The 26916-nt window shown below is 38.9% G+C and overlaps 1 protein-coding gene across 2 annotated transcripts in view; it reads right to left on the reverse strand.

The window, feature by feature from the left end:
- Positions 1-26916, reverse strand: part of KCNMB2 (potassium calcium-activated channel subfamily M regulatory beta subunit 2) — a 322932-nt gene that overhangs the window by 104688 nt on the left and 191328 nt on the right. The window contains exon 1 of one of the 2 annotated variants that reach the window (XM_055129646.1): positions 23957-24079. The exons of the other annotated variant lie outside the window; for it this stretch is intronic. The gene's annotated coding sequence lies outside the window, so the exon portion shown is untranslated. Of the gene's footprint in view, positions 1-23956; positions 24080-26916 lie in introns of those variants that run through there. 2 annotated transcript variants of the gene reach the window in all.

The following is a 26916-nucleotide window of genomic DNA, read 5'->3' on the forward strand; positions in this document are numbered from 1 at the left end:
GTCAACAATTTATCAGAAACAATAAAAGAACCATTAATATGTCATTTAATATGAAATACTGTGTTATTAACTTGCTATATTAAGTGTATTTCATCCTAACTTTAGTAATTTCAAAGAGATCACAATCTCTCCCATCATTACTAATAGTTAATATAACATTTAACTTCTATCACTAGAGCAAATCACATCTAGAGAATATTGACCTTCTTGAGGGTCACATGTCCATGTAATATAAATTAAAACTTGCTAGTGATATCATCTCGCCACTCTCCAGAAATAGATACTATACATTCTGGCCAATGTTATATCCTCTTCAAGTGAAACCCTTCTTTTACTTGCTAAAAATTTCGGATCAAGATCAGCAGTTGATTAATCTGAACACGTCTTGAGCTCCCCCTTGATCCTTCTACATTAAACGCTTAAAATTTAGTGCTGGGGCTTGTGACACTAGGAGCAACAGAGAAAGAAGTAAATAAAAACTCAGCCTTGTGTAGGGTTTTGTAGGTGTGTTCCTGTCTGTCATTCACACCCCCCACCCCAGCTCCACCCCAAGGCTGCTGAAACAGTTAGCCATCAGTACACTCTCCTGGCAGAGGAACTCAGCCATCTCGTAGAGCAGAGAGGGAAACAGAGTCGCTCTTAAGGAATCCTAGGAACCAGTGCTCTTCCTAACCAAGTTCATTTGTGCTGGCAGGATTTTGTGAACACAGCAAGATCATGGCAATTTACATCCTTTGTAGTCACTGTCATTGTCACTATCATCTCATTGCTCATTGATTTGCTCAAGCGGGCACCAATAACGTTTCCATTGTGAGACTTGTTATTACTGTTTTTGGCATATCGAATACACCTGGGTAGCTTGCCAGGCTCTGCTGTGTGGGCAAGATACTCTTGGTAGCTTGCTGGGCTCTCTGAGAGGGGTAGAGGAATAAAATCCAGGTCGGCCGCATGCAAGACAAACACCCTACCCGCAGTGCTATTGCTCCAGCCCACCCCGTAGTAGCACTTAAAAATCTATGTTTGATTTTATGAGGGGAAAATTCAAAAGATGAGAGAACCTGGGTGTTCTGAGATATTCTGAGCCTTTGTGATCTTGGAGGATCGAGTTATAAAGGGATGGGTAGGGGCTGTGGAGGAGGTAGTGGCATGGATTTATATTCTGATATTAAACATGGCCATGGGGTTTGTTATTTTTGTTTTGGTAAATATAAATGCTTAAATTTTTTGCATTGATTTATTATTTCAATATATTTGTTTATTTTTGTGGTGCTAGGATTTGAACCCAGGGTCACACACATTGCAAGATAACTGTTATCTCTCTCTCTCTTTCTCACTCTCTCTCTCTCTATATATATATACAGATATATAATAGGCAGAGAGTCTCTTGCCCACACGCCTGGCTGTCTTCCCCAGGGCCCCTCGGAGGGGATGGGCTCCAGCTTCCCACCCCACCCCGAGAAGAGCTCCCAGCGGCCAAAGACCACCGGAACCTAGCTACAGCCATGCTGGAGGCTCCTCTCTACACATTCAGACAGGCCTCATGCATGAAGGTGCCGGCAGAAGAACCCAGGTGTGTAGGATAACATAACTTCAGGTAGTTTAGGTTTATTGGGTTACTCCCGTCACAGTGCTCCCATTCCTCTTTGTTTATTTGTAGCTTCTTTCTTAGTGTTCTGTTGACTTGTAAATAATGTTTTTCTCTTCTCCTTGAGTGCTTTGCATAGTTTATTCAGAGCAAGTCCTTTTTGTATGGACACAGGAAGACTTAACAAATGTTATGCTTTTGTAACCTGGGAGTCATTTGACTCTACATGATATTTTCCTCCAGGGCATCTGTTCTCTTGACCTAAGCCTCAGCTGCCCTTACTTCCTAGCACCCCCAAAGCAGGGTCCCGACGACGTGGGACAAGAAGGACCCAGGGCAAGCGGTGAGTTGTGTGCTACCCTGGCATCGAGATGGGCCTGGCCAAAGTGCCTAATGCTTAACTATAAGTTAAGAGCTTGATCATGGACAAATGTTGTCATGATCCAAACAGTGATAACTAGATTCGGACCCTGCTAGGGTGAGAAATGATTAATCTGGCCTGAGTGCTGTGGTCTGAGCCTGTGGCAAGATGTTGCCAGGAGAGCTGCCTTGCAAGCCTCTATGTATCCCTTGCTATGTCCATACAAAAATAACTAGTATTAAGATGTTAATAAGTTCCTGGACTATTCTTCCTTCGCCTGTCCTTGACCACCGGCCGTCCTGATCCAGTCCACACACTGCGGTTCCAGGGCACCGAACGCGGGCGGTGAGACAGAGCTGCCCAGAGAGCCCGTGAGTGCACGCGCCCCCTCGGCGAGCCTTAGTTTTTTTACACAGGTGTGTGTAATCCCATCAACGGCCAACATCCAGAGAGAGACTTAAAAGCAAGCTCTCAGAAGCGATATCTTTAGCCTTCTCCCTCGGGGAGAAACTGGCAATCTTCTGATAGTTGCCTGCCCACATGGGACAGCCTTGCAAGCTTCCCATGGTGTATTCATATGCAAAATCCAGTAACAAGCTGGATCTCACCCCCCTGACCCTGAAGAGCCCCCAGTTCAACATCGTTAGGAGGGCCAAGTTGAGATAGACTTCTAAGATCTCAAGGAAAGGATGGAATGAGATGTTACTGAGCCCACCTGAGAAATCGGTGATTAACGGGATACTGTGATACTGTGATACTCTTCTCAGTATAGGCAGAAAGAAAGAAGAGTGGTGTTAAGAAGCACGAATATTGTACTTAAAATGCTGCAGTTCCTTCTGGATCCCCATTGCGCGTGGTATGTTGCAATGCAAGACACAGTGGTCAATTGTGCATCTCTTTTCTCCCCTTCAACTTCCCTTCTAAAGTTCCCTCCTTTTGCCAGCCAGCTTTAGTTCAATGAGTCCCTCAATAAACTGTTCCTTTTCACAATCCAGACTGCAGAAAAAATCCTGCTGTTTACCATGCTTTGACCTCTGCATGGACCTGTGAGTCATGCCTAGTTAAGGTCTCTTGTCTCTTTTCCCAATTGTTTAGCCTACTCGTTTAGATCAGGAGGGTGGATATTTCTGGGCCAGTTTGCCTCACAACATTACTAAAACAGTATTACATGTTCTGTGACGTCATCAGCTCAAAACCCTTTCAGGGAATCTCCCATCCCCAACCATATGCTTGGAACTACTGGTTTGTTTATCTTCTGTGTCATTTTAGGACTATTTTTGACAGCCTCCATTATGCACCTGCTGACTCCATAAACAAGGGCTCTCCAATGATTATCTTGTTGCTGTGCAGAGAGAGCAGTGAAAGTGGGGTTTCAAATGAGATGTTAAATATTCTGGTGACACACCTGACTTAATGGTGCTATATTGGCAGGTATCTTTGCCCAAATCTCTGGAAATCTAAACAAAGCAGGCATTTTTAAATTTGCTTTCATTTCACCTTGACTAAAAAAGTCATCATTATTCTGATTGGGTAATGATGTGTTAGGGGCCAAGTGGGAGTAAATATTGCAAAACATTCAAAAGGTTGTTAGAGTTATTTGCTTTGCCACTGTTGTGACTCTATAAGCATGTGACGGGAATCAGATCAGAGAGTTTATGCAATTGGACAGCTGAGTGTGTAGGTACAGATCCTACCTATCTAAAAAGAGACCCCAAAGCCTTTCGAAGAGTGTGCTATTCCATTTTGAGGTTTTATGAATTCGAGTAGCATTTGAATCTTCCAAAATGAATGAACCTGATTTCCCTAATCATTCACTGCAGAATAACTTTAATGGCTCTATTCCATGAAATACATTCTGACAGTGAAATTGCCTTTAAAAGGTGTTCTATGAGTTTCCATGCTATGATTCCTAAGTCAAATTTATTTTTATGAGCAATATTAACAGCTGGCTAGACTCTCTTTACCTGCCCATTATATTCATAAATCAGTGCATCTATAATAATTAAGAAAAATGAATTTGTTGAAATGTATACTTGTTCTTCCACACAATGAGCTTAAAAACTGGACAGTTGTTTGTTAATTATGTAGTAATGTTGAACATCTCTGTGATTAATAAATGACTCTCAATCTGGTCTTTGAATTTGGTTAGATGAAACTTTGGGATTAACAAGAGAAGGAGTTGAATTGGATGGCAGGTTCATTTATTCAGCAAATATTTTCTGATGACTGTTAGACTGTGCTAGGCTGAGGATGATCTAGTTTGACTCTTGAAGAGCTTACAGTGTAGTGGTTGGGTGGAGTATGGATCCCTTTTTGAAATTGATAATGGGAAGCCCTGGGAATGTCAGCATCCTCCCCTTTCTTCATTTCAGCCCAGAGTCAAGAGTGTGCAGTTAAGAAACAGTTTCATGAAGTGAGATGGGCGAAGACGTTAAGAGGCAAACCACAGTCAGGTAATGTGAGGAAAGCTAAGAAAGAAGAAGAGGTCCTTGCAGAAAAACAATGAAATAAGGGGGAAAGTGTTTAGAATGTCTCCCCTTCTTTCCAGGAGAACTTGGAGGAAGTGAACATCCACTGAGTGTTCACTATGGGCCAATCACTGTGCAGGGAATTTCACACATGTGACTCAATCCTAACTTCTTAAACAGATAGGAGGGTGTCATTTGAAGGTGAGGGATGAGTTTTGAAAGGTTAGCTGTAGCACTGTCATCTGGTTGTTCATCAATTTGCTCAAGCGGGCGCCAGTAACGTCTCCATTGTTAGACTTGTTGTTACTGTTTTTGCCATATCGAATACGCCACGGGTAACTTGCCAGGCTCTGCCATGCGGGTGGGACACTCTTGGTAGCTTGCCAGGCTCTCCGAGACTGACGGAGGAATTGAACCTGGGTCAGCAGCATGCAAGGCAAACGCCCTACCTGCTGTGCTATTGCTCCAGTCCAACAATGTAGTATAAAGGATAAAAATAATATATATATAAAATATTAAATTACTTCATATATAAAATTTAATGCCCAAACAGTCATTTAAACTTGAGGATATAATCAAATTATACTGAATTGTTTTAAGTATAAAATCTCTTCTAGATAATATCTATCCTGAAACACCCTTAATGAACTATTCAAAAATAAAAAAAGAATAAAATGTCTTATCCAAGAAGATAATCTAAGAGCTATGGGAGGCCAAAGCACTACCCTCTCTTTTTGATTTCTGCTTCTTATTCTCTTAAATTTCTTAAAAATTGCTACCTATGACATTGTATCCTAGTCTGTTTGGTAAATCAAATAATTTTGTTACACGAAGTCTCTGATTTTTCTCTTTTAAAGTGGAGGACAGTTGGAACCCCACCTCATGGTATTGCACAGCTTAAATGTGATAAAACATGTGGTAGAAGCTGGTGGAAAGATAGTAGGTTCTGGGGATTAGTTGGGTATGAGTCCCAGGCAAAGGAAAGAGGAAGGGCAAAGGCACTGAGTCATGGGAAAATCTGTTTAAATGAGAATATTGTGAGTTGGAGGATATTAGTGAGTTGGAGCTCTGGTAATGGAATAGGGTCATATAACCTGAAGCTACAAGAATGTTAAGGACTTTGGGACCATTTTGAGGATTTTGAAGTGTTCTAAAAGGAATGAGGAGGGGCTGCAATGATAGTAAAGCAGGTAAGACACTTGCCTTTCACGTGGCCAACCAGGGTTCAATCATTGGCATCCATATGGTCCTCTGAGCCCCATGGGGAATACTTCCTGAGTGCAGGGCCAGGAGTAACCCCTGAGCATCACTGTGTCTGGCCCACAAACCATAATAAAATAAATGAAGAGCTATTACAGTTTGAAGCAACAAATGATAAGAAAAAATTAAATATTGAAAACTTCAATTTCATTTATTTTTAAAAGCAGAACAGATTGTGGAGAGGTTCAGCAGAGAATATGGACTGGGTATAATGCTAGAGTTGGGCCCAAGTGTGGAAATAAAGTAAGGAAACTTATTTTTGTGTAGTTAGAGTCAAAAAATGAGGGTGACGGTGTCAGGATTACTTCTAACTTTCTCCTTCAGGAGGTGATGATGTTATTCATTGAGCTAAAAAATAGAGGAGAGTTAACAGTGTGAGTAGGGGAAATTAATATTAACATCAATGGCTTGTCAATGAGTAAGTATGCCAAATTTTATGAGTCAAAAGAACTACTATCCTTTGGTCTCCTAGTGGGGAAATATTATCATTCATAACCATTTAATAAACATGAACTAGCATCTACTTGATTTTTTTGCAAAATATTAATGTCACCTGCCATTGAAGATACTTCATGCCACAGTCTTCTTTAATTGATTACCTTGGGTTTTTCTGGCAATAATTAGCTGTGGGGAATCTACAAGATGGAATAATTTTAACCAAATCCTAAATAAGCCCTGTCACTAATCTCAAATTATATTTCATGTGGTTTCTTGGAGTTCAATATATATCAATCAATCATGGTGTTTTATACAAAGTTACATTTTCCCCTTGTTTTTACCAGTTGGAAGTTTTCTGAGGGAAGGCACCAGGTCACACTCCCCTCTGTTTCCAAGGTGCATAGGACATGCTTGGAATACTAGATTTATGCATCAAATGATTGTTGAGTGGAAGTGTTATTGTTTTAATTTGTTATTATCTTACTTTGACCTCACTGACAAAGTACTGAAATGACTGTAAGATCATTTCTTAGGAAATAACTAGGAGCAAGTATTAGGTATCAATAAAATCTATTTTAGACCCTTGTACTCTGAAATGTATATTTAGAACCATCAGCTACCTGATTTGGGGAAAGATAAGAAGTGAAAATCTGCCATGATGTTCTACTAGGATAATAATTGGTTGGAGAATTCGGGAGGGAAAACAACAGAGCTGTGCTCTTTCTTTAGCTTCTCCTGCGGTTCAGTGATGAGGGTAGGCAGCCTTTCTGTAGTCACTCAGCACACTTATAATTACCTTGACAGAGACATTCACACATTATTGCTCATTGTCCAGCTCCAGTGTTTCAATTAAAACATGAAGCACTCTTGATTAGTTTGTGCATGTTGGGGGGTTCTCTCCAGGGTCTGGGCACCACCCGTAGGGGCCAGCAGTTCTAGGGGCACTAGACAGTCCTGAAGTTGTTGGGCTACATCAAATGTTGCTTAGGGGACCACCTGCAGTTCTGAGGCTAGAAATCTTGTCAAGTGCAAGCTAGACAGGTGCTCTAGGTCTTGGAACTATCTCTCTGGCCCTCTGATTAGTTTTATAATCACTGTATCACTGTCATCCCATTGCTCAAGGATTTGCTCAAGTGGGAACCAGTAATGTCTCCATTGTGAGACTTGTTACTGGTTTTGGCATATTGAATATATTGTGGGTAGCTTGCCAGGCTCAACCATGCAGGTGGGATACTCTCAGTAGCTTGCCGGGCTGTCCGAGAGGGGCAGACAAACACCCTAACCATTGTGCTATTGCTCCAGCCCAGTTTAAATATATATATACATATATATATATGTGTGTGTGTGTGTGTGTGTGTGTGTGTGTATAGCTCCAGTCCTAGCACAATGGTAGGGCAATTGCCTTGCATGCAGCCAACCCTGGTTCGATTCCTCCACCCTTCTCGGAGAGCCCAGCAAGCTACCGAGAGTATCTCACCCACACAGCAGAGCCTGGTAAGCTACCCGTGGCGTATTCAATATGCCAAAAACAGTAACAACAAGTCTCAAAATGGAGAGGTTACTGGTGCCCACTTGAGCAAATTGATGAGCAATGGGATGACAGGGATAGTGACTATATATATATATGTCAGTGTGTGTGTATATATATATACACACATATATATTCATTAGTAGTATTTAGATGACTGATCCAAGCCTACCAGGAACTTGTGAAGTCCATGTTTCCAAAAGATTCTTTCAGAAGCCCATTTTCTGAAAGTTGGTGCCTATTATGGGTGTCATCCAAAGCCATCCATCAACCTCATTACTGCGTGGGCACAAGTAAATAAGCCTCGGATGTTGTGTCAGGTATTTCTTCAGCTCTTGTGGGTTGGTCTTAGACATTCATCTTTAGCTGCAGAACAACAAGGTCTGGCAAGGAGAGTACAGGCTGTTTTTTTGATGAGAAAGACAAAAAACTTGAGTGGGCGTGAATGAGAGTATCAGTCTAGCAAAACAAGTGCAGAATTTAGAAGTAGGTCCTCCTCTGAGACAAAGTCCACAGTTACCAAGATTTTCTGGCATTTGAGTGGTTAACTTTTTTAGATTAGCTGTCCTTGAAGTAATACTGTCAAGTCCTCTTATGTGGCATAAGAGATATTTCTGGGTCATTGTTTTCAATAATTGGAAATTATCTTAGGAAAGTGGGAAAGAACGTTGTAAATGAATGGAATGCGTTCATCTCTACTAACTGCATGCACTGGACAGTGCCTAATTGAGGATGTTAAAAAAAAAACTTTAGTGAGACTCTGGAAAATGAGGAAGAATAATTTTTTTTAGAAAGTAGAAAAGTTTATGGAAAGTAGAGAGAAAGGAAAAGGAACTCCCCATATAGGGAGGAATATAGTGTAGGACTAAGTTCAAAAATTTAAAACATCTGAAAAAGTCTAAGTGCCCTCAGGGTGAAATGATCTGTCACTGGAAAAAGTGACCCCCCCTTTGCCATAGTTAAAATGCTAATTTTTTGTTTTGTTTTGTTTTGTTTTGGATTACACCCAGCGATGCACAGGGGTTACTCCTGGCTCTGCACTCAGGAATTACTCCTGGCAGTGCTCAGGGGACTATATGGGATCAGAGAATTTGCTGAGAATCAAACCCGGGTTGGCCGTGTGCAAGGCAAACACCCTACCCGCTGTGCTATTGCTCCAGCCACTAAAATACTAATTTTTAGATAACTTTTTGATAATTGTTAATTGTATAAAACTGTCATCTAATTTTTGGGTAACTGTTTAAATGACTGTTTAGAAAACTCTTGGAGCACTTTGAGCTTCAGGCATGTTGGGCATTAAACATGGGATGTAAAAGTAGCCAAGAGTGTGGCAGACACAAAGTGGCAGATTTTATTCACACTCACAGGAGTATTTTACTGGACAAAAGTGAATCATCTCTGATATTGGATACATTAGTATTTTGCAAATATTCTCTCTCCTTCCCATTAGTTTTCGTTGGAGTTGCTGAGGTCCAATATCTTAATTCTTACTCATATCCCACACTCAATTGATGAGAGATTTCATTGTCTCTACGTTCAAGTCATCTACCTCTTAGAATCTCCACTGCTACTTCCATTATTTATTTGAGTGACCACCTTGTTTTTCATCTCCTTGCTTTCAATCCAGGTGTCTTCTAGCCTATAATCTAGTCTCAACACACAAGCCAGGTAATCACCAAAAGATTTAGGTGAGTGAGAGATCACTTCACTTAGCATTATATAATACAACTCTACTTTCAGCAAATTACAGCATTTCATTTCCCTCATAGGTAAATAGTATTCCAGTGAGTGTATGTTAAGAGAACAAATGAAGAAAAGCATTAGGCAATTCTCAATGAAGATAAATCCTGAGACAATCTCTCAAACTGGGAACTGAGGGAATAAGAGGAAGGAGGAAGGGATAAGGGGAGAATGATGAAGGTGTCTTGAAACATCATTAGAGGGATTGGATTAGTAGCTCTGCGTCTATGAAACAGTGATCCTTTTATCTTTGTTTGAAACTGTAAATTATGATACTTTAGTTAAAAAATTATTAGCACTGTAGCACTGTCATCCCGTTGTCCATCGATTTCCTCTAGTGGGCACCAGTAACGTCTCCATTGTGAGACTACGTCACGGGGAGCTTGCCAGGCTCTGCCATGTGGGTGGGATACTCTTGGTAGTTTGTTAGGCTCTCTGAGAGGGATGGAGGAATTGAACCCCGGTCGGCCCCAGTCGGCCGTGTGCAAGGCAAATGCCCTACCCGCTGTGCTATCACTCCAGTCTAGTTAAAAAATTAAAATAAAAAATTTAGCGAAATCACATTGCTCTTCTTCAAATCCACCTTAGTTTTCTGCTTCTTCAAAACAAAGTTCAAACCTTTTACAAGGACCTATAAGCCCCTGTGGAATTCAGCTCCTCATTACCTCACTGACACAGCCTCCTCCAGTTCATTCTACTCTAGACAAATCAGCTTTCCTACTGCGACTCATTCTTCGACTCATTCTTCTCCAAATCAGTTCCCCTGCTGTGACTTCAGTTATGTCTTGCTGCAGGGCCTTTGCACTCAACATTCCTTCCACTCTGGCTGCTCTCTCTCTCTCTCTCTCTCTCTCTCTCTCTCTCTCTCTCTCTCTCTCTCCTTGCTTGTAGGCAAAATTTCTCACTTCTTTCTGAATTGTCTTGTTCTCCGCAACACCCATGTTACTATCTCAATTGAAATCATAAACTTCTGAATGCCTGCCACCCAAGATTTTATGATACTCTTGTTCTGTTCTATTATTCTAGCTTGTATGAGTAAGCTATAGTGAAGCACCCCATTTCAATAATTATCAACCATAATCAATCTTGTTTCATTTATTTTTACTTATTACTCCTCACCACATATGTTCGAGGCAAGTCTCACATCACATAATTTTCTTTACTAAACAGTTCTCATTTTTAGTCATATTATCATTTATCCATTGATAAATAAGTGATAATTGATTCCATTATGCCTAAGGATTTAGTGCTGCAGTGGCCCCTGGACCACCAGGGCCATCCCAGCGGTATCAGGCTGGGAAGAGAATTCAGGGTCTAACACATACTAGATATATGCTCTGCATCAACCCCCTGCCCCCACCCAATTTTATGTGTAAGCATTATGTGCATATCTATACAAGCTTGTATGACATATCTTACAGACATGGGTTAGGTAGCTGGTTAAGGATAATATTCATTTCCCTTTGGAAAATTATTATGTTCTGTAAGGTTAAGTGTGGACATTTAAAGATAGTATAATTACATTTGTGAAACAATCCATTCTCATTATTTGAATAGCCATGTTTTATAAAATCAGTATAGAGCTTGCATTAGTAAATACTCTACCCTTTCTCCTAAGAGAAACACAGAACAGAATTCTGTAAGCCTCTGGTCACAACATTTTCAATCAATACAAAATCCTTGTTTTTTGTGTCTTTCTATTTCAATACACACCTTACTTAATATTTGGTATTGATTCATTAACACTGGATTCAAGGCCATAGCATTATAAACTCTTGTCTGAATAAAGATTATCTGGCACAAATATTTTCTGCATCAGGCACACCATAGTTTTTTGCCCTTAGGAACACCCGGTAGAAATTCAGCACCAAACTCGTAATCATTTTAAATAACAAAATCAACTAAAAGTGCAAATAAATGGCATAACTAGACCATGGCAAGAACTCCTTTTCATCATTTAGAGCACTGAACAAAAATGTAGATCATTTACATATTCAGATTCAGCTGGAAGCTCTTCTGTCAGGTGACAGACCAGTTCACTACTCTGAGCATATTTGTGAATGATGATGAAAGTGTTGTATTGCTTATCACTTTACCTTCTTCCAGCATTCAATTTTTGTCCAGAGTGATTATTTCCAACTATCATGATAACCTGTCAGTAGTTGTATTGCAAACTATAATGGCCAGAAGAGAGGAGAGAGAGAGACAGAGACAGATGGGGGGTGGGGGTGGGGGGGAAGTGTTTGCCTAAGAAACAGACTGTGGGGAAGGTGGTGGAAGGGAAACTGACGACATTGGTGGTGGGAAATGTACACTGGTGAAGGATGGGTATTGAGCATCCTATGACAGAAACCCAGTCCTGAACAAGTTCATAACTATGGATCTCATGGTGACTCAATAAATTAAAAAAAAAATCAACAGTGTAAAGAAAAAAATACACAATAGTAACTTACTGGATAAAGAAAATAAAGTTAAAAGAAGCCAAGTAACATACTTTTTTAAAAAAGGGAGTGTTGTCTTGACCTGAAGTTTACAAAACATTTTATGGAATATGCAAAATTTCAGATATAGAATCTGCAAATAATGAAATTTGAGCATGTTTCCATATATCTTCAACAGTTTGTTTTAAAAAATATAACCACAATATTATTTCATAAAATTTTAATAATTATCTAGTATAAGTTTCCAGTCATTGTTGCATTTCCTCTGCTTTGGCTATGTTTTTTTTTTTTTAAATCTATAGCTGCTCTCCATTTCTCTTTTTTTTGTTTTATCTCATAGTCCATTGTTGATGAACAGATTATTTCTAGAGTTTGCTTATAGTGCTTTTGGTGTTGTTTAATATGGTCATTTATCTCTGTACTTTCTGTGTTTTGATAGTCAATCTTAGAGGTTTAAACCTCCTTATTTTAGGTTTTGCTCACTTTTGGTTTATAGCTAGACTTCTTTTGGGGTTGTGTTTTATACTTTCATCAGAGCACACATAATGTCTGCTTGCCTCTCATTTTGTCATGTAAACAGTCCTTGATGCTTATTACCTAGCTCAGTGGTTCTCTAACAGGGTACTTTTCCTTCTGGGGGAACATTTGGGAATGTCTGGAGACAATTAATAGCATCTGCCGAGTAGAGCTAAGTGTTATATACTGCTCAGGACAGTCCCCCTACAAAATGATAATGCTCAACTTCTATCATTCTGGCAGTGCTGGTTAGCTAAAAAAAAATCTTATATGGAGAAACCTTCCCTCAACTTTTAATTATAAACTGATTACCTTAAGGTAAAAGTCATATCAAAAAACAACTTAAAAACAGTGATGTACCTCAGGATTGTTCAACATTTTCCCATCTTTGGCTGATATGAGCCAGGCAAGTAGATTCCTGCCATGTCTTTCCTTCCCTCCTCGCTTGTGTCCCTTTCATGTTAAAATCAATCATATGCTTTTATATTTATTATTGTGTGTTATAGGTAACATGTAACAAGGCATACTTACTTGTTTCATTCATGATTTTCCCAACTATCTGAAATAGTGTCTATTAAATAGCTAACAGCTAAATAATTGATAAATGAACAAATACTAGTGAGTGATTGGGGGTGATACTGTTTTAGCTTGTGTGAGCAACATCAATTTCTCTGGAAATACGACACTGACTTAAGTAAGAACTGCATATAGCAAGGAGTACAAGTTATGCAAAGAACTACAGAGAGTGACTAAGAGAGAGGGAAGACTTAATGAAAAGCTTCTGAAGTAAGAATTAGCTTGGTTTACTTGAGGATCAAAAAGAAGATCCTTGTGACTGGAGCAGAGTCGGCAAAGAGAAGTGATGCCTGGTGAGAGTGAAGTAGACAGGGTTGAGATCTCATAGGTCGTAGTGAAGAGCTTATCTTTGATTGTTTGATGGGAAGAAACTGGAAGATCTAAAGTAATCTTTGATTTGATTAATATTTTGTAAAGAAGCACTCTGGGGGCTAGGAGAGGGAGTGATCTCTGGACAAAACTAAGGAGATCAATTAGGAAGCTATAGAAATTTTCAAGATTAGATGGTGACTCTGTGTGTGTGTGTGTGTGTGTGTGTGTGTGTGTGTGTATCCTGACATTGGATAAAAGAAGAAGTTTAAATATACAATACAAGAAAATCAAGATACAGAGGTATGCTGCTTCCACTCAATACATGCAATTACGTTAAATTTCCATTGTTATTTAAAAACATTTCATTGATACGATAATTAGCACTTTTACCATGGTGAGGTATACAGCTTAAAAATTTATGACTCAAGTGACAATTTCAGAGCACATTTTTGATGGTACGGCAGAGTCTAGCAAGCTACCCGTGGTGCCAGAAACAGTAACAACGACAGTCCTCATTCCCCTGATCCTGAAAGAGCCCCCAACATGCCACCAGGCAACACTAGTATGCGACGTTACTGGCGCCTACTCAAGCAAATCGATGAACAATGGGATGACACTGATACAGTGATTTTTGATAGTAACACACATTAGTATGGTTCACCAAATACTTTAAATCTCAATTAGAAATGGTAGGATCACACTTTTGCTTGTGGAGAGGAATCCTTCTATGTGGTTGGATAGGACCAATATGTTGTGACGGAAGCTGACGTGTGTCACACTGGGCTCTAGCATTTCATTAGTGTGAGGCTATCTAGAGTTCTTTTTTCCACTGAGATGAAGAAATGGTGACAGCTTTGTCAGCCTGAATCTCTTCTCTCAGTGACTACACGAAGATTAATCTTGCCAACCTGCTCTGGACACACAGAAAGAGTGAGGAAAAAATTCCTATTGTTTGAAGTCATTGAAATTTTTGAAATTATTATTTTAATGGTATATAAAGTAGCCTGTTATAATCAATACATGCCATTCTCACATGGCAGAGCCTGGCAAGCTATCTGTGGCATATTTGTTATGCCAAAAACAATAACAATAATGAGCTTCATTCCCCTGACCCTGAACGCGACAGGGATGAATGAGACATTACTGGTGCCCGCTCGAGCAAATCAATGAGCAACGGGATGACAGTGATACAGTGATAGATGTCACAACAGACAAGTCTTGAAGGAAGAAGAACTAAACTAACCTACTTTTAAGAAATATATTGGCACACACACAATAATGGAATATTGTCCAGCCACAGAAATGATGATATCATGTGATCTTGAAAACCTATTGTAAACAACTGTGTAACTCACTCTAAGTAAAAAACAATGAAAAGGTGGTTTCTACTTTTGCTAAAATACAGAGAATAAACTGGGATGAAGAAAAGTATAAAATATGTTAGAAAATAAAAATTTAAAATACGATGTTTTACCATCATGACTACTTTATCATTCTACTCATTAGGCAAAGAATTTTCTGAAAGGACATTTGACCTGGCTAACTTCAGTCTAGCCCAGACTATTTGAAAAATTTACCAGATGCAACTAACAAGTCAGGATGTAGGAACCCAGAAAAAAAGTGGCCCAGAGAGGAAGGATTTCAATTTCATAGATAGTGCCAATATTTTCCTTAAAGGCAAAAACAAAATACAGAAGAAGGTAGAGAATTAATGAAATGCTTGACTGGAGTTTGGTCTGCTTATAGCTGCAGAACCTGTCTGGGAGACACAAGCACTTTAGCATCTTCTCAATCAATACTGTGATCTGGGACCAAATGGATTCTAAGGTACAGGAAATAGTGTTTAGGAGAGGTTGATAAATTTTAGACACCAAGATATATTTTTGCTTGACTTACTCAATTACCCTGTGCACATTTTTTTCAATTTCAATAAAAATACAGTTCTGATAACTTTTTCTTTCTCCCTTGTACCATAGTGTCCCCTTGCTTAGCAATACTGATGAGGACTTTTTTTTCCTTTAGCAATGTTGGGATCCAAATAGGTCTCTCCTTTGCTTCTTTACCCTTCATTTCATATCTGAGAAATTACATTACAGGCAGAGAAAGTTAAAAAACTCTTCATCTGAAAAGTTAATAAGGCTTATATACACATTAACATACCTATATCTGAGGCCTGGAATTTCAACACTGAAAAAACAGGAAATAAGGTAAGTGTGTGAGAGAATGAGCTAAGCATAAATGATAAAATAACGACTGCATACAATAGTAATGCTCCAGGAATGGAGAACTTCTCATTATATACAGGTTAAGATGCCAACTACAAAGTATTATAGCTTTTTAAAGGTAGAAATAAGTCCTTATAGACAGTGTCTTTTAAAGTGACACTTGGAGGAGCATAATTGCAACTGGAGGTTGAGACTGTAGAAGTATTGCATTTACAGAGAGAGAGAAAGAGATGAGAGGGAACTGAACTGAAATCTCCTAGATCTGATGCTGGCAGAGGTGACTGGTAGGTATCTCTTGCAAAACACAGTGAAGCACACAAATGCCTCTCCAAAGCTGATTTCACCTCTTTTGCTTCTTCACAACAGTGCTACCATGACTCAGAACTTGACTTAGAAATACTCATCTGTCTGATGGTGTCATGGGGAACGTTGTTTGAAGCCTCCTCCCTGACATTCTTTGTGTGAAAAGTAAGCAATTGCATTTCCTCTCTGTAGTTTCTCCCCCTTCTCCTTGGCCCAACATATTTCCCAAAATAACTTCACTGATTCACTGGGAAGATTTTGTGGCTATAAATATGTCTTTAATATCCTTTGACTGCCACATCTAATGATATAAATGCTGTTCAGGTTCATGAATGGGTGAAATCACCCATCTTTATTATGCTTGATTCTGGCTCTCCATTTTTTTTAAATGAAAAATCACAGGCAGGAAACATTGGAATGAAAGGCCAATGTTAATATGCATTGTCATTATCAACTGGTGCCAGGAGCAACTGTGAGTCATGACTCAATAGTTTTTTGTGAGATGAATGAATGAATTCATGGAGAACCATGTCCTGGAATAAGACCTATACATACCTTCTTCCAAGGTACTCAGAGTCAATTGTAAGGAGCAGAGAAAATTATACAGTATGAGGGATATTTTGTACATATTTTTTGCAGCATGTGTGAAATGAAACAGGAGTTTCACACATGGTAAAATTAGAAGAATAATTAATCCTACCCGGAGGACATTGTTTGGTTTGCTATGGCTAGTATAAAATTTTACCACAAATGTAGTGGCTTAAAATAACACTTTTATTATTCTATAATTCTGGATGCCAAAAGTATGACATGGGATTTATTGAGCCCAATTGAGATAAGGATAATTGAGCTAAGAAGTCAGCAGGGGTGAGTCCTTTTGGAGGCATGAGGAAAGAAGCATTTCCTGTGATTTTCTAGTGGTTGCCTATATTTGTCTCCTGGTTCCCTTCTTCTATCTTCAAAATCAGCCACTTTGCACTCTCTAACTCTTCTTCCTCAGATGTGACTCCCTCTGACCACAAGTGTAAAGGTTTTCCTCATGCAAAGTCTTTTTTTTTTCAAAACATATAGATAATGTATTTTACAAAATTTTACATTCACTTATGAATTAGAAATACATTCAGTGTAGAGATAAAATGCCCCAACAAAATAAATATTATAAATGATAAACCCATAGCAAGTTTAATCAGTTGTGAAGAGCAAACACTTTTTTTTAATTAAGAGGACCCAAGTCGATAGCTCAAGATGTAAATTGCATGCCTAGCATGTACCAGACCCTAAGTTTGATCTACATCACTGGATGTCTTACTGTTCCACTCCACCCCAGCCACTTCACATGTGAGGAATAAGAAAATACGTTTACTTTACCCACTTTTATTAAAAAGTAGTAGAGAGGTCAGAGAAATTAGTCAGGAAAAAATAATTTTAAAGAACAAATTAAAGGTAAGTAATTGCAGGAGCATAATTTTATATAGAGAAAATCTTAAAAACTCTCCCCTAAAATAACTGAAAAAAGGAAAAGATATTCAACTCTCATGAATTTAAAGAAATAATATTGTCAAATGTCCACATTAAGGCAATCTACAGATTTAATGTAACCCCTATAAAAATTCAAGTATTTCTCAAATTAATAGAATGATTCTGAAAGTTGTATCTAATCACAGAAGATCCCAGATAGTCAAAAAATCTTGAGAATCCAATTTTCTGAATTCAAGCCATATTGAAAATCTGTAGTAATTATAACTATGATATTGGCAGAGTCAAACACATAGATCAATGGAATAATGAATATAAAGTTTAACAGATATATGTTCAATTATTTTATGTCAAAGAGGGCAGGAAAACAGAAGGAGAAAAAAAGCAGTGTCTTAAATAATAAAACTTTAAATGGATTAAAGGTTTGACTGTGAAACATGAAACTATAAAATGTTTAGAATAAAACCTAGTAAGCTCCTCAAAATAAAGCAGTTAGCTCCTCACAGTCTTCTTATTTAATATTCTCCCAAATTTGACCCCATGGGCAAGGGCAGTAAAAGAAAAACCTATCAAACAGCACTATATCAAGCTTAGAAACTCCTGAAGTGTAATGGAAACCATAAATGAAAAGGAATGCAAAGAAATGAGAGATGTTCATAGTCATATATTTTTAAAGAAGTTGATGTAAAAATAAATAATTCAATAGAAAAAGGAGAAACAATCAGATTCAAAATGGTCCTCATGCAAAGTCTTGTGTTAGAATTGGGTCTATTTGAATAATGCAGAATCATCTCTTCAACCAAGGTCATTAATTTAATCACATCTGCACTGTTCATTTTGCCATATATAGGACATATTTTCAGGTTTCAGGAGTTAGGACAGGGGTATCCATGGCAGGGCTAACACAAAGAACACAGAGAGGTGAAGGAATGTTTCTCCTTAGGGAGAAAACATTCAATTCCAGTCCAAGGACTGAACTGACATTCTCATGGCAAACAAGGAAAGACCAGAGCTATCAACTGTGTTGGGGAAATACACAAAGCCAGTTGGGAATCTCTTCTTGGATGGGGCAATGTATATTGCGATGAGTACATGGTTTCAAAATGTAATGAAGACTAGAATTGAAGTGTTCTTGTTCTGTCACAAAGGTATATGACTATTTTACATTCTTTCAATAAATTATTAAATATATAACAATTTTGCATTAACCTTTAGTTCTTATTTAGTAAACATCTTAGTGGAACTGACTGATGGTGGATAGATGAATGGATACAGAATTTGCTATTTGTTTAGATTTTAAATGGTAGAATAGTAGTCTCCAGTCAGGGGAATGATGACGGCATGATTACAACACGATGGGTGAATCAATGAAAGGAAACTAGAAGTGAAATTAGAAGTAAAATTTGTCCTTTTGGTAAAATATTAAAGAAAGACTGATAAATGCAAACAGTGACAGGCTGTGAACTGAGCTATGTTGCTTCAACAGTTCACAATCCTAAATGAACTGTTCAGGCGAAGCTCTTATACTCTGGTATCTTAAGGGAAAACTTAGAAGTACATGTAAATGATATATCTTGAATCTATTTCAGCACACATTTGTGTGTGTGTGTGTGGTTCCAGGATCCAGGACCCAACACATATAAGTCATATGCTGAGTCACATCTTTGGCCCTGGCATATATTTTTCTAAAGAGAAGATAAAATCAGTAGACAGGAATCTGGCCCATAGAAGCAATCTTAATGTTCTTCAGACTCAGTGTCTCTAAAAAAACTTCTAAATTATACATTTGAAAAATAATAAATAAAATACAAAAATTTAACATCATTTTAAAACATAATTTAAAGTATTCTGAATAATCATTAAACTGGATTTTATTTTGGAACCAAGAGGTAGATATGGAGATGCAGAGGCTGTCTGTGAGAGAGATTTTTTCATTTTATTACATATTTTCTGTTTGTTTTCCTATTTTTTCCCTATTTCTTATTCCTTTGTTTTTATTTTTAGACTTCCTTTGAATTATCAAAATATTTTTAGTTTTTAGCTTTATCTGTTTTTTATGAGTCTCAGTATAATGTTCTTGTGACTGATCTGTACATTACAATAGACTTGTTTATCTTTATCTTTTGCCTTAAATTTGTAATTGCTTTATTTATTACATCTGCTCTCTTTTATAAATATTTAGGACAATATTCAAATTTTTGCTTTATAAGATCAAATATAATTATAGATATATAAGATAAAATATAATTAAAGAATTCAGAATAAGAATTATGAGTATAATAAAAAAAGAATTATCCGTATATTTACCAAATCTGTTGTTTATTCCTTGTTTCTGATGCTTTAAGCTTTCTCTAGTTGTAATAGCTCTTTTGTGTGAAGAATCTCTGTAGTAAAGCAGTTCCTTATTAAGTTAGACCACGCAATAAATGACCTGCAATTGTGTCCTCGGGTATTTATCTCAGAGAAAACAAGCTTATGTTCGTACAAAAACTATTGCCATACACTGGAAACTAGCCCAAATATTCCCCAAAAATATGAGGGTACAGACGCTTGTTTTTCAATATAGTGGAATACGATGCAACGTAAAAATGAGAGAAACATTTATTCATATGACAATATAAATGTTTATCTAATGCATTTGCCAGTTGAAATAGTTAAGCTCCAAAAGATAGCATACTGCAGCAATGTTTCCACTATATGTTATTCTAAAATAAGGTAAGACTGGAGGCAACAGTTATGAGGAAGAGAGGTTGGGGTGGGATGGGAAGACGAGTACAGAAGGCTGTCTCAGTTGGGTAAACTCTACCTTGACTGCTGATGACTAAGCAAACCAAGTATGTGTTCATTTCTTTATTTGTTTATTTATTTGTTTTCATGAAATTAGATGATTTGTATTGAGACTTACTCAGAAAGATATGAGGAAGAGAGAAAGGATGTAGTACATGTTCGAGAAAGAACGTTGGCTTCTCCAGAGTGGAAATAGAAAAGCAAGGAAACAGAGGCAAGCCAGTGAGATACATGTTCAATGGAGAACACAGGCTTGAAGAGCACAGGTTTAGATCCACATAACTAAACTCCAAAAAGAGACTGTAAATTTTACTACCTAATGAGTTTTAAAAGATGAGAAAAGAAGAAATATCTAGATATTTTGATGGTGGTGGTCAGCAGATATGGTTTGTCTCGGTTGATAGCAGTGATTTGGGTGTTGAACAAAAGAAAGCATAAGATTTGTAAACTTGTCCTACTTGAAAGTCATATAGTTCCGTTGCTGAACGCCCATGACCTCAGAGGCCATCTAACTACCTTCCGCACCAGCAGCTTCTTGCAGAAATGTCTCCAGACTGTGAACTAAGCCCGGCCCCATGCCATCCCAGGAGGGGAAAGGTTTTTCTCTCTTGGCTTTTCCTTTCCAGGGATGGGGGGGAACCGGGGGGGGGCCCCGCGTGGCGACCTCAATCTTATAAGGCCAACGAAACAGAATTACGAGCTTGCAATGATGCAATTTTTGGCAGAAATTTTCTTGGACTAATTACTAAAATACATAAATCCAAAACCTCATATCTCTTCATTCTTGGCAAGGGAAAACAAATTATCAAATGCTGCCTTTTCAGCAGGTTTGATTTGTGGGGTGGAATTCCAAATAATAATAGTGAGTTTTATGTTGAAATATTGAATGCAATCAAAGTAAGAGAAAGCAAAGTGAAAATTATCAGCTACACGGGCGGGGGGTAGGGGTGGGGTGGGAGGTATACTGGGTTCTTGGTGGTGGAACATGGGCACCGGTGAAGGGATGGGTGTTTGAGCATTGTATGACTAAGACTTAAGCCTGAAATCTTTGTAACTTTTCACATGGTGATTCAATAAAAAAAAAAAGTCATATATATTTCCAAACTATGCAAGGAAAACAAGATTTGAAAGGGGAAAGCAGGAAACGAGGGAAAAAAAGAAATCATACTTGGAAAAGGAATGCGTTGAAGCCATAGACTGGCTGTTGTCCTTTGAGAACGGGGCTAATAGCTTCTGAAGTGGCTTAGAGACCTGGAGCAGACGCACTCAGGTGGTAACCTAGGAGTTACACAACACGCCCTCCTACCTATTCCCAGGGAATCGGAGTCACACAGGGCATCTCTATCAGCTCAAGAGAAGAAGCTTGCCATAGAGCCCAGAGGAAAGTGCAGGGATCCTGCAGCTCCTTTGTGGTCAGATGTCTGGTGAGAAGAAAGCCCGTGACACAAACCTGCTTGAGCAGTGGCAGGGTCCGTCTGCAGGAGGTGACCCACTGGTGCCTCCAGAGGAACAAAACTGGTGTTTAGCCAAATTCTCCACCACCTGGAAAACTGGTGTCTCTACAAAGCCATGACCCGGACATACTGGGACTCCAAATCCATGACTATATGAGAAAGGAGATCTGTGTCCCTATGATAACAACTGTAGGATTATATGGCTTCAGTTATCAAATTGTCTAGCTATGCAGAAAAAAGGTTAGGCTGGGGTACACTGATGTGCTCCTTGGTGAGTTTTCAGGTGATATGCAGCTGGGAGTGAAACTTGAACTTGTTCAGAACCCCAGATCTGTCTCAAGACAGCTTGTGACAGTCACCATTGTTCTAACTAAGAATTTACCCAGTCCCATCCAGCCTGGTCTCATCTCAGGAAACTAAGGTCTAGACAGATGAAATAACCTGCCTTAGGTTGCACGGTTTTTTTAGTGCCAAAACAAGACTCAACACTGATCTGATGCCAGGGTCAGGGAAGAGATAAGGAAATGGTTCTGATCTGACAGGTCTATCTAAGTTCTGAGAGAATGGTTTGCATCCTTAAGGAAAAGGTAGCTAGAAAGATAGACAAACTCTCAGGTAGTTTTTTTTCCTTCTCCCCTCCCAAAAATCTAAGAATATTTTATTAGAAAATGAAAGAAAGATAAAGAAAGATGGATAGAATGAATGAAGGATGGAAGGAAGAAGGCTGGCAAGTAGGCATACAGGCTAATATCTTCTGGAGCCAGGAAGAAAGAGAGAAAAAGAGAAAGTGAGAATGAAAGGAAGGAAGGAAGGAAGGAAGGGAGGAAGGAAGGAAAGGAGGAAGGAAGGAAGGAAAAAAGGGAGGATGGATGGAAGAGACAGCATGAGAGGGGTTTCTCAGAGAAGGGGCTGTTCTTGTTTCTTTCACCTTCTAATTAGAGAGGTGACCACCCCCCTTTTAAATGTAACATAGGATAATGATAAAATAATGCCAGAAAGGACATCCTAAGAAAATGTCAGACAAAAAAGTAACAAGACAGCACTATATTCTAAGTATAGGAGATGTTAGTAACGAGGGGTTGTTCTGATTTGGCATATACAAAGAAGAGTTGGAGAAGAGCCCTCACATAGGAACTCAGATGAGAGAATGCCTTTTGAAAGATAGAAAATTGTTTAGGTCAGTATGTGTATTACCAGGCACGGAGAAACATTAGAAATGGTGCATGCAAAAGGAAAACCGAGATTTACAGAGTATGTGGGGTTCAGTTGCAGAACTGCTTTAAGCCTTTGGGAATGAACCTACCGCGGTGAATTCAGAAAAGCCACTGGGGCTGTGTTGAATCATAGACTTTGATAAGAGGGACTGCGTGTATTCAGTTAGGAACAATTGCCAGTAAGGATACCTCTCTGAAGAGGGAAGGGCAGGAAATTCCACACATCTCTCCATAAAACTCAATCAGGCTTGTGGAACATCAAATTGCTTCGTAAAAAATGACCTCAGGAGCTGGAGCAATAGCACAGTGGGTAGGGCATTTGCCTTGCATGCAGCCAACCCGAGTTCGATTCCCAGCATCCCATATGGTCCCCCGAGCACAGCCGGGAGTAATTCCTGAGTGCGTGAGCCAGGAGTAACCCCTGTGCATCGCTGGGTGTGACCCCTCCCCCCCAAAAAACCAAAAAAAGACCTCAGTCTTCCCTAGAATCCTGGTCAATTCTGTTTGTTTTTCTACCATGAACAGGAAGCTCTCAAAAACAAGGTCCTTTGTCAAATCACTTGATTACAATTAGAGGTTAGTAGCAAACCAAATTTCATCAATTAAATAAATATACAAAGGACTCCAAAGTGCCAAGTACATATAAGATTAAATAAATAGTCACTGTATGAGCAAAGGGAATTTCCTGATTGGGTATAAATTCAACTATAGGAACATACATAAAGTTTGCACCAAACTAGATTTATAATGAGACTCAGAAAACAGAGAAACATTGCTGTGATATAGGCCATAACTTGTCCCTCCGTGAAAGATACACCAAATTCTAGCTAAAACCTACATTAGCTCAAAGACACAGATAAGCAGAAACATTAAAATATTGAGAACGTGAATTTCAGAGGATTACTTACAGAAAAAGTCCCTTTGAATTCACAGAAAGAACCTTTTACTGTTTGCCTCAAACAACTGCCAACTTTTGAAACAAACAAACAGAACTGTACCACTGCTCTTTCTTATCTCTTGCCAAAATAAATTGAGTATTCAGGAGTTAAATTCTCTTCTGTGGCTCTTACAATCCCCCTAGAATAGATCTCTAAAAGGAGACAGGCAGCTGTTACAGAAAAGCATGAGGCAATAATCAGGCAACATTGCTTACCAAAGCACAAAACTCTTGGGAACACGAGCTGTTATTCTTTTTTAAACCCTCTAGTGAAAAAGTAGGCTAGAACCTTTCAAATATCTGTAATTTACCTCCAAAATAAAGCAGTCCAGTACCTTTTATTCCCCTTCCGTGTTACAGGAACATTGGCAGACCAAGAGAATTTTGGAATCAGGAAATTCAGAAAGCTGAAGATGCATTGTTATTTCTAAGCTACAGACTGGATCCGTTGATCTCCGTGGCCGGTCTCTCCCCATGAAATAGGAAGCCATCCCTAAGTGCAAAATCTATGTCTCATATTGACAATTATTAAATCATCCTAAAATGGAATGCCTTATCTGGCTGCTTAAAAGCCTGCACGGGAGCAAAACTCCTTGCGGGCAGTTTAGCAAGTACATATTCTTCCACTTGAATCCAAAGAGCTGTAATAGCTTGGCAACCTAGCTTTTGAACTTGGCTCATACAGTCCTGTCCGCTGCTCCTCCTCCTAATTCACTAGTCACATCAAGCTTTCCCCTGGGACTGTCTTTACACCTGCTCTTTCTTGCTCCCAAGTGCCCTCTCCCTGTCTTCACTTCTCAGCCAATTCCCTCTAGTCCTCTAAGATAAAGCTAAAAGACACTTCCTTTGTGAAGTCTTCCCTGGTTGTCTCAAGAAAAGACACCTGGTCCTTTTATGGCCCCTACTATTCTGTGCCTATCCTCTAGCATTTAGGAGAGCATTTGCTCTGTATCCATTTGAATGTCATCTACCCAGTGAATTCCTCCAGGCAAAGACTGTAGCTGATATATAGTCTTGGACCAAATAGTTAGCAGATCTGAAGAAATATCTGCTGGATGAAGAGTGGAATGAAACATGGAGTAAGGCTAGCTTTAGGGAAGAAGAAATGCATGCTGATATTTTCAGCACTCTCTCTCTCTCTCTCTCTCTCTCTCTGTGTGTGTGTGTTTGTGTGTGTGTGTGTGTGTGTGTGTGGTTCGCGCGTGCGTGCAACAGAAGGAAGGGACATATAATTGAATCATAATCAGGAATATTTTTCTTAAAAAGTTAATACCAAATGTTTCTGGCTGGTGACTTTTATCTGAAGTGTTCCATTTTGTACAGACAATAGGAAACTGTGTGGAGACTTTGAGAGTTTAACAAGCTAATTATAAGATTTTCATAAGCGAGTGAAATTTTATTTTCTTTAAGAATAAGCAGACTCTGATAAGATAACAAAGACAAGTTCTCCCTCAAGGCTAGTGCTCACAGATGTGCCGGGCCTTAGTTATTTGGTGACTTCTACATGAGTGACTTCTACACTCTACAGGACCAAAAGTTTTATAATAGTAAGTATTCCCAGACCATAACTAAGGGACTCCCTCCATTAACTGGCAAAATGAGCCCAACTAGGATAGATATGGAGGTGGTCTTAAAGAATGACTCCTCACATGGTATGATGGACACTGCTGAAAGCCTTGGATTCATGATTCTCATAGTTGAGGCAAGTATATATGGGGGGAGGGGGAGGGCACTATGTAGGAAATGAGAGAGGGGCACAGAACAGTCTTGTTGATCCAATAAGATGTAGAACTTTCAATAAGGCAATTCTTCCCTGCATTTGGTTTCTGATTTTGTTGGATCAGATCTCTAAATGGATCTCTCAGAATTATGACAGAGGACTACAGGAACAGATAAGTTTTTTTCTTCATTTTAAGCCCCAATATTATTATTTTTCTTCTGTATGTTCATTGACCATTCATGTAGACCAGCTTCAAAGGCCTGGTCTTGTATGATAATTCACAATGATTTAATTTTAGAAAACTTCCAGAAATAAAATGCAGTTCCTCTGTGGATTTGCCCATATCAACATGAGAGACTAAAAATACAAAATATAACAAGATGAATTGGTTCTCACATAGAGATATCATTGCATAGGCCTTATCAAAATCAGTCCTTAGAATGATCATCTCAAGACTGCAATTTTAAGGGTCAAAAAAAAAAATACAGTGACAAGGCACTTGCCTCACCTGCTGTCCATCCAGGTTGGTTCCCCGGCACCTCATATACTTCCTTGAGCCCTGCTAGAAATGATCACTAATCTCAGAGCTAGGACTAAGCCCTGAGCACTGCAAGATGTAACCCCCAAACAGAACAAAATAAAATTAAGGCTACAATTTTGTCCAGATTTAACGAGACTGAGCATTATCAACAGCATCCAAAGTCATTTCACTTTCACACAACCTCTTCATTTCCCAAAGAAATGTATTTGGATGCATAGAAAAAGGAAACTAAAGATAAAATGTGTCAGGGATGAGTTCTTGTATCTATTTCTTCTAAACCTTCAGATTTAGATTCCTTGTTTTCCTTCCATTTGTTTTTTGTCTTAAAAGTAGTGATTTTGACCACATGCTACCTGATTTGTATGTGTACTATGGGACACATATAATGAAGTAGAAAATAGCACTGTAGCACTGTCCTCCCATTGTTCATCATTTTGCTCGAGCAGGCACCAGTAACATCTTTATTGTGAGACTTGCTGTTTTTGGCATATCAAATATGCCACAGGTAGCTTGCCAGGCTCTGCTATGTGGGTGGGATACTCTCAGTAGGTCTCTGGGCTCTCTGAGAGGGATGGAGGAATTGAACCCAGCTAGGCCGTGTGCAAGGCAAACACCCTACCCACTGTGCTATCACTCCAGCCCTATCTTTGGATAATATAGAATGTATTTTAAGTTCAAGGTTATATAGAGTGGTGATTTCACAGTAGTTGAAGCAGAAATTACTGGGGCCCATCAGAATCCTCACTGATGTTTATCATGTATGTGACCTTGGATATGTCACTTTACCTCTCTGCTTTCCCATCTATAAAGTGGAGAATACAAAAGATGCTAAGCTTATGGGATCCTTGATAGAATAACATATGTGTAAAAACTACTACTGCAGCGTCTCACATGTTGCTTGCCTGAAATCAGTGTTATAAACTATTATTTGCTGTATTTTATCACATGTTGAAGTGCCACATGGAGCACAGTCCCCACTGTCCTGGTCAGCCTGGTGTCTTCCCCACCTAGACAATGGCTGGCACAGAGCAACA

The sequence above is a fragment of the Sorex araneus genome, chromosome 2 (genome assembly GCF_027595985.1).
Source record: "Sorex araneus isolate mSorAra2 chromosome 2, mSorAra2.pri, whole genome shotgun sequence".
Taxonomy (NCBI): Eukaryota; Metazoa; Chordata; class Mammalia; order Eulipotyphla; family Soricidae; genus Sorex; species Sorex araneus.